Genomic DNA, 13929 nt, shown 5'->3' with positions numbered 1-13929 from the left:
GAAATTAAGTATATGTTAACCCAATAATACAGCAATTGCATTCCTGGATGTGTAGCCCTGAGAAATTCTCACAGAGCTCCCTAAGAGGACGAAAGATGTGTTGACAAGAAGTTGGAAGCAGTCCAGATCTCCATCCCGAGGAGTCGATGAGCAAATTGTGATTCTGAATAGGACAGAACATTTTGTAGCAGTCACTAAGTAAACGTGACTACCGGAATAAAAAGGACTCGAAGGAGATTTACAGCACAATGTCATACATGAAAAACCTAATTAAACACACCCATACACAACGACATTGTTTATTTTTCAAGGAGGCGCATATACTTAAGGACCACACAGAAGGCAGATTAGCAGGACAATATTAAGTATACTAGGGTCACCATATTTGCGGGACTTGGGAATAGGAATGAGAATGGGGATGAAGAGGAAGAATCAATAGAAAACAAAAGAGGGGCCTTGTAAATTACAAATGCTAGCATGCCAGGGACTGAGGATTATAATCAACTCAATTCTGTGACCTTGAATCTTTATTATATAAATAAGTATATGTTTAAGATTCTAATCTGTGTTTTCAACAGGTGAGTCTTAAGCAAGAGGGCTATAGTCCACGCTTTGACAAACACTGATAAAATCTGAAATGCTAGGGTCCCACAATGCTAAGCTCTTTGGGATTTCTCCTCACAAACAGGCCATGCTACTTCTCTGCAGTACCCAGAATTCTAACTCTCCACCTCCACCCTGATCCCCGCCCCCTGGTATACACATACCTTCTCCTAGGTCTTTAATCAAACACTAATCTAGTTCCTGCTATGAAGAGATTTTGCGGTGTAGTTAAGGTCTCAAATCTGTTGCCCTTAAAATAGGAAGGTTATCTGGTAAGTTTGATTTAATCACATGAGCCCTTTCAAAGCAAGGAATTTTCTCCAGTAGATCACAAACTAAGAAGTTAGAGAGAGACACTTTCTAGACTGGAAGAAAGCAACATTCTGGCTGTGACGTACCCATGTGGCAAGAAATTAAGGGTGGCCTCTGGTTGCTGAGAGTGATCTCCCGCCAATAGCTAGAAGGAAACGTGGACCCAGTCTCACAGCTGTAAGGAGGTGAATTCTGCCAACAACCAGTGAACTTGGAAGAAGAACCCAAGTCTCAGACAGAACTGTAGCCTTGACTGACACCTTGATTTCAGCCCCTGGGCAAAGAATCCAACCAGCTGTGCCCAGACTTGCCACCTACAGAAACTGTGATATAATTAATGTACAACATTTAAGGCAACTAGGCGTGTGGTAATTTGCTGTGAGGCAATAGAAAATTAATACCATCTCCGTGTCTTTGCCTGTGTCACTCTCTCTGTTGCTGACATCCTAAGGCTTTCCTCGGCTCACCTGGTTCGGTGATCCTTTAAGGCTCAATTCAAGATTCCCCTCTTCTGAGATTTCCTTGATATGTCCTCATTTATTCCCCTACAATATAATACATGTATTTCTATTGTTTCACTGACAATACATTATTTTTAATAATATATTTACATGACTGTTTCTCCAGCAAGTATAAGCTTGTTGAGAACAGAAACTATGTTACATTTACCTTAGTGTCCTTAGTCCCAGGGACAAAGAATGGCACCTCCTAGGCTGTGAGTAGATGCTGAATGAATGAATGAATGAATGAGAGCCAAAGAGATCATAAAGTAAAACAGGTTTCTGGATGACTGAAAGGATGGTAATTCCATTAACTAAAGCTAGGTACAGTGACCATGTAATTTACTGTCCAAATTGGGGCACTTTTCAGTGGAAAGGTGTACTACTAATAATCACTCAAGGATAACTAGGACTCGTCCTGGGTCACAGGGACCGAGGAATGTACTGAGATGTACATTCTAGCTTCTCCTGAATATAGAGAGACTACAAAAAGCCCCCTTGTTGTGTAAAAGTTTATCTCCTCTAACTTGGCAAATCACCCCTTTTAAAAACACTTGGTCTTGACGTGAGGATAGTTTATTTCTTTAACGTAATTTCTTTGTCTCCCATGTACCCACTCAGATCTGGGTTTCGCTTTAGTTTCTTGTTTCTTAGAACAGCCTAAGGGATTATTTTCTTCACCGTACTCCCCAGATTAGTTCCAATACTAAATATTTAAAAGGTAGACACCAATATGATTATGGGCAAAGCACACTTCCCAAAGTTTAAAATTGGGCAGTTCCCTCTACACTTTACATTCTCCTGGGCTGTGAAGTGGCAGAGAGAGGTGTCCAGATTGTGAGGGAATTTCTATATGTCATCTCAAAATGACTAATTCAAACGTCATGATGTACCAAGGACTATCATTTTTGTATAAACAGGAGACTATTTATAATAATAACAGTGAGCTCCTAACATGTCAGACAATTACTAAACAAGATGTATATGCTAGTTCTTTATGTAACTATGTCGTATGGTTTCCTAACTCTTCTGCATGTTGGCAATATCACACAATGAAAATGTGTTTAATTTTGAAAGAGCGTTATGAATTAGATAGTTATAAATAATGAGGATGACTTGACCTTTCATCCTATAGTTATATACATTACCTGATTTAGTCCTTGTGAGCACACTGAAAAATTCCAGCTTTGTCACTTATTGATTATGTAACCTTGGGAACGTTCTTTGATTCCTTTTAATTTCAGTTTCCTATACCTAAGATAGGAATAATAAAAGAATTTACCTCATAGAGCTGTCATTAGGATTAAATACATAAATGAGCCTAAATCACTTCAAAAGAACCTGGCACATGGTAGTTGTTAAACAAGCAGTTTTTATATTGTTATAACATCCCATGTTTTACCAGAGGTTACTAAAATTTAGAGAGATTAAGTAGAGCCGGGTGTAAAGCCTTAAGGGTCTTGATCTTAGTACAATGCATCGTGGCTATCCTTATGCAATGGTAAGTTTATGGATGTATTAGTAGATAGCTGGAGTGGCAGACTGTATTTTCCAAAGATGGCCACACAAGGGACTTCCATCCTACATTCTCTTTTGAAATGTGACTTTCTCCCAACGGATAGAGTTTATTTCTCTACTCCCTTGAATCTCAGTGGGCTCTGTGACTGCTTTCCCTAATAGAATACAGCTGAAGTGACGTTTTGCCACTTTTGGGTGTAGCCCTCAATAGCCTTATAGCTTCTCCTTTCTGTCTCTTGGGATGCTCCCTCTTGGGACCAACAGCCATGCTATGAGAAGCCCAAGTCTAATGAGAGGCCATGTGTAAGTGCCTTGGCTGTTTACCAGCTGAATGTCAAGAGCCAGCATCCCGCCAAAGATGTGAGTGCCCATTTTGGCCATTTCCGCCCATCCAGCCTCTAGATAACAGCACATCACTTGAAGTAGAAAATCCAGTAAGCTCATAGAATTGAGAGAAATAATAAAATGTTTGTTCTTACTCACTATGTTTTTTGGGGTGGTTTGTTGTGTCGCAATAGACAACTAATAGTTATGTGTCTACATTGTTTAAATAGAATTTTAGGGCTGGACCATGATTATATCAATAATTTAAAGCACTATTTCTCTGGGAAATGCTTTCTGGATTCTAAACAGCTGGCATATAAGTCAGATTTCGATAATGTATTTTGTAAGTTGGCATCACACATATCAAAATTCATCCAGGACTTTGAGGAATACTTGTTTTTTTTTGTGGGCAGACTCCCCAGGAGAAAAGCTAAGATTTCTTTGTGTGTGTATACCACAGTTTTTTTATTTGTTCATCCGTTGTTGGACATTTGCGTGGTTTCCACACTTTAGCTATTATGAATAGTGCTGCTATGAACATCTGTGTACAAATTTTTGTCTGAACACCTGTTTTCAGTATGCTGGCTATATACCCTAGAGTGGATTTGCTGGGTCGTATATTAATTCTGTGTTAGACTTTTTGAGAAATCATCAAACTTTTCTACAGTGGCTGCGTCATTCTACATTCTACTGGCAAAGTCTGAGGGTTCCAATTTCTTCACATCCTCGCCAACACTTATATTCCTCTTTTTAAAAAAATTACGTCTATCCTAATGGCTGTGAAGTGAAATCTCACTGTGGTTTTGATTTGCATTTCCCTGATGACTAATGATGCTGAGCATGTTGTTTTGTGCTTGTTGGCCATTTGTATATCCTCTTTGGAGAAACACCTATTCACATCCCTCACGCATTTTTTAGTTGGGTTGTTCGTCTTTTTATTGTTACATTGTAAGAGTTCGTTATATATTCCCTACACTGGACCCTTATCATATTTGCAAATATTTTCCCCATCATGTTGGTTCTCTTTTCACTCTCTTGATAATATCCTTTGCTGTACAGAAGTTTTAAATTTTGATAAAATCCAATTTATCTGGTTTTTCTATGTTAGTCATGTCTTTAGTGTCATATCTAAGAATCCTTTGCCAAATCCAAGGTCAGGAAGACTCATTCCTATGGGTTCCTCTAAGAGTTTCAGCGTTTTAGCTCTTATATTTAGATTTTGTTCCATTTTGAGCTAATTTTTGTACTTAGCATGAAGTAGACGTCCAACTTCAGACTTTTGCATGTGGCTATCCAGTTATTCCAGCACTACTTGTTGAAAAAAGTATTTTTTCCTCATTGATAGGTCTGGTCATCTTTGTCTAAAATCAACTGGCCATGGAAGCATGGGTGTATTTATGGGTTTTCAAGTCTATTCCACTGTTCCGTATTCCTGTATTTTTATTCTGATACTAGTTCTACAATGATTTGATTACTATAGCTTGGTAGTAAGTTTCAAAATTGGTAAGTGTGAACTCTCCCACTTTGTTCTCCTTTTCCCCAAAAATATCATTTAATCTTAATTATTTCTTTATAGGCCCTCTCTCCAAATACAGTCACATTGGGGATTAAGGCTTCAACATATGAATTTTGAGGGGACACAGTTCAGTCCATGACAAATATGATGTTAGCTGTAGGTTTTTTCCACAAATGTCCTGTATTATGTTGATAAAGCTGCCTTCTATTCCTAGTTTGCTGAGTGTTTTTAATCATGAAAAGGTGTTGCATTTTGTCAAATGCTTTTCTGCATCAGTGGAGTTGATCACGTGGTTTTCCCCCTCGTTCTATGGATGTAGTATTCTGTGCTGTATTGCACTGATTAATTTTTGAATTTTGAACCACCCTTGCGTTCCTGGGATAAATTTCACTTGGACATGGTGTATAATCCCTTTAATATGCTACTGGATTCAGTTTACTAGTATTTTCTATAGCGTTTTTACATCTATATACGTAAGGGTTATTGGCTTTCAGTTTTCTTGTGGTATCTTTTTCTGGCTTTTGTATCAGGGTGACACTGGCTTCAAAAAATAAGTTGAGTATTGTTCTCTTCTGTTTTTAGGATTGGTTGAGACAGGTTGGTGTTAATTCTTCTTTAAATGTTTGATAGAGTTTACCAGTGAAACAATTTAGTCCTGGACTTTTCTTTGTTTGGTGGTTTTTGATTACTGAGTCAATCTCATTACTTAGATCTACAGGCAGTTAGCTGCCTGATAGCAGATCTACTTAGATCTTCTACTTCTTCTTGGCCAGTTTTGATAATTCATGTTTCTAGAAATTTGTCCATTTCATCTAGATTATCTAATTGGTTGGCATATAAATGTTCACAGTATTTTCTTATGATCCTTTTATTTCTGTGAGCAGGGTTAATTTATAATGTGACATATGCTGAAATCCACTTGGTGCAATGTCTGCATATTGAATCGTGTGTTATACTGATGTCTTATAGAGTGACAGTGCCTAGAAATCAAGAACTTACATGTTCTTTGCTTAGGCCTTCCTGAGGCCTTCAAGTAAAGTGCTTTCATTTGGAGAGACAATATTCCTCTCCATCTTATTATGTATGCATGAAAAACTGAATATCGTGAAGGGTAAGATAAAATAATGGAGTAGAAATATTAATGATATCTGCCATGATGGGCTGTTAGTATATCCTAGGCACCACACTAAACACTTTATTTAATCCTCATTACAACTCTCCAAGGTAGGTACTACTTTAACCCCAAATTTACTAATGCAGGGAAAGAAATTGAACCTAAAAAAGTTAATAAAGAAAAGCATGACTTTTATAAGATCACAGGATAAGGGGCAGAAATGAAACTTGAACCCAGGTCTTCCTTCCAAATGACTACATAGAAGCAATAGAAATTAGTTTTAGCGGTTTTCCACAGTTCATGGACATTGTGGCATTTATTTCTCAGAGAAGAATAAGTTTCTCAATTCCCCCAATGATTAAGTTGGGTTGAGAATGTATTTGAGTTGTGATTACTTCCTGCTTACAAAAGGAGAAATGTCACAGGAGTTTAAGGTTGTTGACATGCTTGAGACATTCTGGATAGAAGTCAAACCGTTTTATAGCTGAAAGCATAGTTATTTCAAGGTGAGAAAGTTTATGAAGTTCTAAAAATTTCCATGTAGCTTGAAGCACACGAGGTAAAATTGTAAAAACAAATATACCATATTTCAGTCTTTAATGACTCAGTAAGGTTTTTATTATTCCAAAGTGGATTTACTTAGACCAATAAATCCAATAATCTATCTAAAAGGTTCTTTTATTTTCTTTTTACAACCAAGCAATGCAATGAGCTCTAACTAAAGACAAATGTATTAAAAGCAGATAATAACACTTTTAGGGAGAAACTAAGAGAAGGCTCACTGTGTCCAAAATTATCAATGGCCTGGCTGTAGACATTGTATAAAATGATTTCTGATATTTTTGGTATAGGGATGGTCGTTTTATGTGTCTTGGAGCTTATAACCCTACTAGATAGTACACACTTGATTTCAGAATTGAAGGAAAAAGGATGGTTGCCAAAAAAAAACTCCAGACCCATTATAATTTGGAACATGTAGTGCCTGATCTTAAACTATTGCCATCTCATTAAAATGTTAGGTTTACGATACATACTCAAGATGATAATGGAATAACTAAAAAAGTACTATAATCTACCTTAAATCAAGCACTAGTGACAGCAATGTGAAAACATATACATGAGAAAACATAAAGGAAAAAACGCCTCTGCTATCATTTTAAGTTCCATAATTCAGCACTTAATGAAATGTCTCTCTTAGAGCAGACAGGAGACAATTATATTTTTATGATTTATGTAAAACTCTTGTACTTTTTCTCCAAATATTTTTAAACCTAATTAGAAGAGCAAATTACTCTAAGCAGATATTAATGAAGATAGAACTTTGTCAAGTGAATGCGGGACGGTAAAACACTACCTTCATAAAAATTATTCCTGGAATTCCTTTCATGTAAATTATTCTTCCCACAGCACCTTTTCTCAGGAATCCCAGAACATAAATGAGGGTAACTGGATAGAAGAAAATAGAATTTCACACAGGAAAATTCTCCAGTCAAAATTCTTTATGCTTTCTCTGATCTTATGATTACTGAGAACCTATGGCATGTAGCATAGTTAATCATAGTTAAAACAGTGATTCTGAACTCAGACTGTCTGATTTGAGGCCTGTCTTCACTAAGGTGTGGTCTTGGGAAGGTCCCTTAACCTCTTTCTTTCTCTGTTTTCTCACCTGTAAAAGAGAGGAAAATGATATCTATTATATAGAGTTGTGAGGATTAAATGTTATGTTAAATTCTTAGAACACCATCAAGCACATGGTAAGCACCCCAAAGTATCACCTGTCCTTATTTTTTTCTAAACTACTTCAGTGTTCTTCCACCAAATCTCCCTGGTGCCAATCTTATCTCTCTTCCATCCATCGCCCATAACTGACTACAGAGATCTTTCCTTAGGAAGATCACCACCAGGGAATTCCCTGGTGGTCCAGTGGTGAGGACTCCACACTTTCACTGCCGAGGACCTGGGGTTCAATCCCTGGTTGGGGGACCAAGATCCCGCAAGTCGCGTGGTGTGACAGAAAAAAAAAGATTACTACCAGGTGATATCTCTTTGATGGCCATTTAGAGTTTTCCTTTTTTTTTTCCCCTACTTTAAACATTACTGTAACAAGCATCACTGTGTATATCATCTAGAGCATTTGCTGAGCATAGGTATACATACCTATAAGTAAATTACCAGCTTATAAAGTACGTATGTCTTCCCAGCATTCTCCATTGTTTGCTTAATTTTTCTTCACAGCATTTAACTTCATCTAATACATATTTTTCACACACACATATAGCTTTTACATATTTTACATAGACGTATAGAGCATTTTCTTATTCATTTCCTTTATTTTTTGTTTTTCTTTTTCCCAATGGAATATACGCTCCAAGGGCAAGGATTTTTACCTGTTTTGTTCAATACGGGCAAGATATGTACTGGCAAATATTACAATGTAACGCGGTCTGGATGTAAAAGTCAGACTTTACTGGGGAAACACAAAAGCCAAAAAATCATTAAGAGGAGGTACATAATCCCCATTCTCTCATTATCTCCCAGAGAAACATTCAAGATATCAGACACACCATAGGGCAGCACTCCACAGGATGAAGCCTGGTCCTTGGTCATGTCTTTTATAGTGATAACAGCCTTGTGTATGTCTATTAGTCAACAGTCAGGACTGTGGCACGAGGAAGCCTGAGTAGAGGCAGTTAGCTGCCTGATAGCAGCCGGTGTTAGTGCCTGGTGATCTCATGAGCAGAGGCTACATGTTGACGGTACGTGCTGAATGGCAGAAAGGAAGCCTCCTTCTGTCGTTCCCATGGAAAGTTGAGTTCAGTGGTTGAGTTCAGAGACAGGCTATCCCGTTAAGAGAGTGGAAACCCCTCTCTCCCGACCTAATAGCAACAGAACTCCAAATTTCAGGGGACTCATTGCCAGGCAACCTGAGGTTCCAGGATAATTCCTCAGACAATTCTGCTTGTCTCTCTTCAGTTATACTATAGAAAGGTAGTAACTTATACCTTTATCAGCTTACATTTTTGTAGGGGCAGACAGCTAAAAGCAGGTCTCAAGTTATAATGATAATAACAAGAACAACCATTTCTTCAGTCTACAAATTCCCAGTTGTGGCTAAGCCCTGAGTAAAGTTTTTATATATATTATTTCACTTAATATTTACAAGGACCATAGGAAGTAATTATAAATCACATATTACATGAAGGAGAAGTGAGGCTGAAAGGGAGTTAAAAATTTTTGTTTAAGATGCTAGAGCAGCTTTCAGGTGAAATTTTGAATTAAGATTTGAACCAAGATGTGTCTGACTCCAAAGTTCACGGTATTTCTAGAATAAAACCACACGCTCTATTTCAGTGAGATGCAGAATAGACATTTTTGGTGAAAATTATTTGGAGATGAAGAGGGTTAGAGAGAGAGTGAGTGAAAGGAGAGACAGGTAGATAGGAAGAGAACAGACTTAGTCCAATCCACTAACCTGTCAATTTAGGTTTTACTCCTCTGGCATCATGGAATGACATTAATAAGAAAAATATTGACCTTTGAAATATTATGACATACTTATTGCCCTGGTTTCAGTTGATATGTCTCAGTCTAGGGAAAATCATTTGTAGGAGGGTCATTAACTTTTGTCAAATGTTTTTATAATTAAAGACCCCTATGGCTCTTGAGATTTAAGCAAAGTATGCTGTGGAAGCCCAGATAGCTCCCTGAGGTTTAAATAAGCAAATGGGGGCATTTATTTCCATGTTTATCTTTGTTCATTCATAATGTTGAATTTCCTTGATTTCCAGGTACACACACAAATATGCACATACACAGACACACACACTTACACACACCAAAGCTTAAAATTATATCAGGGGCTTCCCTGGTGGCGCAGTGGTTGAGAGTCCCCCTGCCGATGCAGGGGACACGGGTTCATGCCCCGGTCCGGGAAGATCCCACATGCCGCGGAGCGGCTGGGCCCGTGAGCCATGGCCGCTGAGCCTGCGCGTCCGGAGCCTGTGCTCCGCAACGGGAGAGGCCACAGCAGTGAGAGGCTCGCGTACCACAAAAAAAAAAAAAAAAAAAAAAAAAAATTATATCAGGCATTCCAGTTCTTAAAAGTCCTTTCTACTTCCAAACTCTGGAGGTTTCTCATTGGCCCTTCCCCGTAGGTTATACAGCCTCTAGGTACTTGACTGGCTACTCCCGTTCTTCCTTCCTCTTCTCCTCTCTCATACATACTCCCTTTACTTGTTTCATTTAGAGTAAATCAACAATCACTGTGGGCTTCCTGGGCTCTGACACCAATCCATGCCTTCAGGACTTTTTCTTAGTTACCCAACCAGGGATGGAACCTGGGCCCTCAGCAGTGAGAGCTCAGAGTCCTAACCACTGGACCACCAGGGAATTCCCACCCCAAGTGTTTTTTCATGTATTTTCTTGAACAAAGACTATTTCCTATTTGTATCCATTATCTATTACTATGTAACAAATTACTCTCCAAAACTAGCAGCTTAAAACAAGAAACACTTATTATCTCACCGTTTCTGTGGGTCAGGAATTGAGGAGCAGGTTACCTGGGTGGGTCTGGCTCATGAGGTTTCTATCAAGACAGCATCCAAGGCTACAGTCATCTGAAGGCTTGACTGGGGATGGAGGATGTCCTTCCAAGATGGCTCCTTCACATGGCTGTTGGCAGAAGGCCTCAGTTCTTTGGATTCAGGTGGCCAGAGGCTTCAGTCCTCACAACATGGACTTCTCTGTAGGGCAACTGGAGTAGCCTCAGAGAATGGCATCCAATTTCCACGAAGTAGGTAATTCTAGAGAGGAAGCCTCAGTGCCATTTATGCCCTGTTCTTGGAAGTTCCACACCAACACTTTCGCAAAATTCTCTTTGTCAGGAGCAAGTCAATACTTACAGCCGTATGTCTAGGGAAGGGGGATTGAGTTCCACTGCTTGAAAGAAGTGTCAAAGAATTTGTGGACATGTTTTAATGCAATCATACTTTTTTTTTTTTTTTTTGGCAGTTCGCGGGCCTCTCACTGTTGTGGCCTCTCCTGTTGCGGAGCACAGTCTCCGGATGTGCAGGCTTAGTGGCCATGGCTCACGGGCCCAGCCGCTCCGCGGCATGTGGGATCTTCCCGGACCACAGCACGAACCCACATCCCCTGCATCAGCAGGCGGACTCTCCCACTGCACCACCAGGGAAGCCCTGCAATCATACTTTTGAATAATAATTCTCATGCTAGAATGCATTTTTCTTCTCATTACACATAAACATTTTGCTATAACTGAGTATAAATTCTTATAGCAGTGTTTACCAACATAAATGCTGAACTGAGTGAAATATTTGCTTTGTTCTAGAGTGGGGTTCTTTTTACTACAGGAAATATTCAATAAATATTCCATGTAACTTTTGCAAGGACTTTGCCTTATGAGTTCTTTAGTGAGTGTGGTCAGGTCAGCAAGCATTTCTTTCTAAACACCCACAGTACTGAATGGTAAGCAAGTGACAAGTGCAATAACCATAGGCAGTGTTATGATGTGTCCATGATGTCTGTCTAAATATGATGACTTGTTTTTAGTGTTTGTTTTTTTTTTGCGGTACGCGGGCCTCTCACTGCTGTGGCCTCTCCCGTTGCGGAGCACAGGCTCCGGACGCGCAGGCTCAGCGGCCATGGGTCACGGGCCCAGCCACTCCGCGGCACGTGGGATATTCCCGGACCGGGTCACGAACCCGTGTCCCCTGCATCGGCAGGCGGACTCTCAACCACTGCGCCACCAGGGAAGCCTGACTTGTTTAGGATCATTCTGAGTTTTTAATCTCCTTATGGATACTGCCAAAATGTTTTTTACTAGAAACAAAAATGTTGATAATCACTCTCCAATTTTTGGTGATTTCATTTGCCAACTACTGGTTTGCCCCAAAGGTGAAAAAAAAAAAACAAAAAATAGGGGATGCGTTCCGTTTAGTTAAAAAGTAAAAGACAATTAAGTCTAGTCAATATGATGGTCATCCTCTGCTTTCTCCCCCGAAAGAATGTTGCTTGATCAATTGAAAAGTTAAAAAAAACAGTCTTCTAATCAGTTGTTTCGCTATATGAAGAACAAGAAATTAATTTGGCCGTTGCTATCTTTTAAGGGAACCAAGGTGATGTTTTGACATCAAACATGTCACACTTTCTCTCTTAGCCCTCTTGAGTGAAATGATATCCAAGTGAACTGGCTTTATTTAATCTAGTTTCTTTTATTAAAAATAAACAAAGCCTGCCTGAGAGTGAGGCCAAATGCCCACATGACCACTGCTACTGTATTCTGTTGTCACCATGTGACTTGATCTATAAATAGCTGTGAGCTACTCTCGCTGAGAAATCCAGGGGCCCTCGTTAAAGATTTACCTTTCTGACGGTCAGATGAGGAACACAGTGGGGATTAGACTCCAGAACTGCTGATTCATCATTGCGGATTTGAATTTTCACTTAATGTCTTTGTTCAGGTTGGAAAAGTCTTTCCTGTGTGGCCAGTAAAATATGTGAGGAATGCGGGGCTCCTCAGTGGGTGGATTCCATCATGGGTTTCTGCCACCCTTCTTCTTGGGGTTGTGGGATTCCAAACGAGACACGGGACAGATGCATAATCCTCTTAGCACCACATGAGAGACCCCCCCCCCAATAATACTAAACCACGATATTTAACTCATCAGTAATAAGTGTTGGGCTTTAAAATACAGTGGCATTGTTTAACCAACATAATTTCAAGGAGTCACAGAGAAGCATAATTACTAAGTTCTAATCTTCCAAACATATCTCTGCAGGCTGGGACTGTCAATGTCAGCGTGATAGACTTTTCCAACTCTGGGAATCTGTGTGGGTATAGGTATGTGAATTTCAATCACCCATCTGTATTTCCGGGCTTATTGGTATCTTTTTCTCTGATGACATAAGGGCAGAGGTAAATTCTTGCAAGGGAGAATTTTTAAGGGAAATAAGAACTCCAAGTAACTAAAATAATAACATGGACATATTCACCTGTACCTCTAGTTTCCAGAAGAAAAAACGGATTCTGAATAAGCCAGGTGAGGTGCCCCTGATCTGCCTGAGCTCTATGTAGTGCACTGGACTCCAGAGCTGTGCTGCTGGCCCCCAGGAGAGTCACTTAACCTTTCTGTTCTTCACATGTCAATGGGAGTAGAGTAGTATGACTCACGCAAAATCCTGAGAACCAGAACTTAAACTCAGTAAATTGCCAATAAATGTTATCTATTATTATATTGCAGAAAACAGGAGGAAGAAAAACAACCAGTTAACCATTTAATAGCTATTGAATTGTTGTTCTTTTAAATTTCTCAAATCTTTTTAAGAGTTTAGCCTTTGGCTATGTCGTCAGGACTTTTTGGTATTTTCCCTGCAATATGTCATAACTTCAAATATGGGCTACAAAATAGTGGATTACCCTCCTATCAACCTTGGAGGAAATATCTTTTTTGGACAGCATAGCTTTACTTGTAAAGTGGTTATTTAAAACTATCTAGACGAGATCTGTTTATATTTCTTTAATCCTAGAAGTTTTTCATCCAAGGTTCGTGCCATCTTTTAAAACGATTGCCGACATTTTAGAGACACAATTCTTATCCATCCATTTATTTATTCTGGTTATTGTTTTGCGAACAGACTGAAGGGGGATATAGGCAGAAGCCGGGAGACCAGTTAGGAGGCAAGAGGTGGGGCGGCAGCAGGACCATGAGAAAAGATCAGATTCTGAATATGTAGTATTCCAGGTTAGACCCAATAGAATGTAATGATAAATTAGCTGTGATGTGAGAAAAAGACGTGCATCAAGATGGCCATGATGTTTTTGGTTTGAGCAATTAGAAGAATGCAGTTGCCTTTTAAGGAGGTGAGGGCGTCTCAAGATGAACTGGTGTAGGAAGGAATGTCCAGAGCTCTGATATTTTATACTTGAGATGCCTCTTACACATCCAAATGGAGATGTGGAGGTGTTAGATGGTAGGGGGTCCGATAAAACGCAGGACACCCAGGTAACCTGGAATTTCAGATGA

Source organism: Phocoena phocoena, chromosome 17 (assembly GCF_963924675.1).
Source record: "Phocoena phocoena chromosome 17, mPhoPho1.1, whole genome shotgun sequence".
NCBI lineage: Eukaryota > Metazoa > Chordata > Mammalia > Artiodactyla > Phocoenidae > Phocoena > Phocoena phocoena.
The sequence above is the reverse complement of the archived record's forward strand: the minus strand, read 5'-3'. Positions refer to the sequence as shown.